Source organism: Oratosquilla oratoria, chromosome 11 (genome assembly GCF_046742065.1).
Source record: "Oratosquilla oratoria isolate Oo_2021 chromosome 11, ASM4674206v1, whole genome shotgun sequence".
In the NCBI taxonomy this organism is placed as follows: Eukaryota; Metazoa; Arthropoda; class Malacostraca; order Stomatopoda; family Squillidae; genus Oratosquilla; species Oratosquilla oratoria.
The window spans coordinates 16,235,083-16,237,582 of NC_134787.1; positions in this window are offsets into that span (position 1 = coordinate 16,235,083).

Below are 2,500 nucleotides of genomic sequence, written 5' to 3' on the forward strand. Positions count from 1 at the left end.
CTCTTTCTTGCTCTCTCTCTGTCTCGCTCTCTCTATCTGTCTTTCCCTGTCTCTCTCTTTTCTTCTCTCTCTCTTTCTCTCTCTCTCTATCTCTTTCTCTCTCTCTCTCTCTATCTATCTCACACACACACACACACACACAGACACACATACATTTTCTCATGCGTTTTTTTTCTCAATTATGTTCAATTCGCTGGGCTTTACCTTGAATGTATCAATAATTCATATCTTTTCCCTATTTTCTCTTTCTTATTTCTTACTTTTGTTGACCCCCTTTTCCAGTTCCTCTCTTTCTCCATTATAATACCTCTCTCCTCTTATCTCCCTCATATGAATAATTCATTTTCTCTCTCTGTATACTCTCTTTCTTCCTTGCCTTCTATGTTCTCTGTCTTGCACCAATTTTCTCAAACTCTTTCTCACCCTCCCCTCACCCCCCTCTCCCCTTCCACTCCCCTCTCCCTTCCCCTCCCCTCCCTTCCTCACTCCTCTCCCCTCCCCACCTCTCCTGTTTTCCTTTTCCATCCACTCCCTTCCCCCTCGTCCTTCACTCCCTTCTCCTCCTCTCCCCTTCCCTCCCCTCCTCTCCTTTTCCATCTACTTCCTTCCTCTCCCCTCTTCTACTCTCCCCTCTCCTCCTCCTTTCCCCTTCCCTCCCCTCCTCTCCTATTTCCTCCCCTCTCCTCTTCTCCAAATTTCCTCCCCTCTCTTCTCTTCCTCTCGTATTCCTTCCCCTCACTCTGTAGTGTCCCCTCGCTGGTCTCCCCTCTCTTTTCTTCACCTTATCGCTTGTTCCTCTTTCCCCTCGAGCCAGACAACCGGCCAAACATACAGACATACAGACAGACAGACAGAGAAAGACGCACTATCTCACCAGCAGACAGTTGTCCTTCCAGGCGGAGTGACAGGCGGAGATGTGGGCAAGTAAACACACAAACATACACATACACACACACACACACACACACACACACACACACACACACACACACACACACATATATATATATATATATATATATATATATTATATATATATATATATATATATATATATATATATATATATATATATACGCGGATAGTCAGCCATCTGGGAAACTAGATAGTAGACATCTATCCACTTAGAAAGATAGACAAACCTACAAGGAGACAATTAGGGGAACGTCAACTAACCCTTCTAACTGTATTCCAAAGACGAAAAGACAAGAAGACGAGAGAGACAAGGCTGTTCTCTCAGACACTCAGGCTGACAGACAGTTTGGCTGACAGACACTCGCTGACAAATGATTGTCAGCGACAGCCCAGACAGTTGCGGACTGCTGACGTTTCCTCCTTCCGGGTGAGCTGACGTCTTGGGTTCGCGTGACTGACTACCCGGGGGTGAGTACTGGGTAATTACCGGGGGAGGATCAAATCCCCAGAGGGGCAAATCCCTCGATGTAGGGGATGTGTATCCCGGATACAACGCACCCCGGACATGTTCCCAGATACGGTCGACTATGGGCAAGCTATTTGCCAAGTCGATACAAGAACAGGTCGAATCACTTGCTTGAAGGAATGTCGCTCTTTCGTATCATGACTATATATGGACATCGGCCCGCTTATGACGTCATTGGGCGTATTTGTGTCTCTGTCACTCATGTCTCAAGGCCGGGGTCCACGAGTATAGAAACATCGATAAACTTCATTTAATAACAAATTAACATCAACCATCCACAGTCTTTAACATAAATCCAATGTCAACAACACATGATAAAACAAACAAACAAACAAACATATCACTTAATTGACGGGGTACAAAAATTAACTTTATATTTCAATTCAAACAATTTGACAATAAACCAGAATAAAATATCTGAAGCCTGCCTCCGCCTTGGAAGTGGTCAGCCACTCCAATTTCTCTTCGAGGGAAACGGCTCCCTACAACGCGAGGACGGTGTTTCCGAAGAAAACAAAAAAAACTTTTATAAACTCCCATTTTTCGACAAAGAGACCTTCAGATCCTGAAGACTCTCTTGGGGTCTCTGGAAGGAGACCCAAGAGAGGAAGACTTCCTTATTTTTTTTTTTTTTTTGACCGACGAAGAACTTGAGACTTCCGAGAAATACTTCGGGTAATCTATGGCTCATGAAGAACGTCATATAAGACTCATGCACACACGCATACGCATACACACACACGTACACACACACACACACACACACACACACACACACACACACACACACACACACACACACAAATATATATATATATATATATACATATATATATATATACATATATATGTATATATATATATATATGTATATATATATATATGTATATATATATATGTATATGTATATATATATATACATATATATATATATACATATATACATACGTGTGTGTGTATAAATATATGTATTTATGTATGTATATTGTAATAACTCAAAAGAAACTTTATGATAATAGCATAAGGAAACTATTGAAGTCTTGCCTCATCCGAATAACC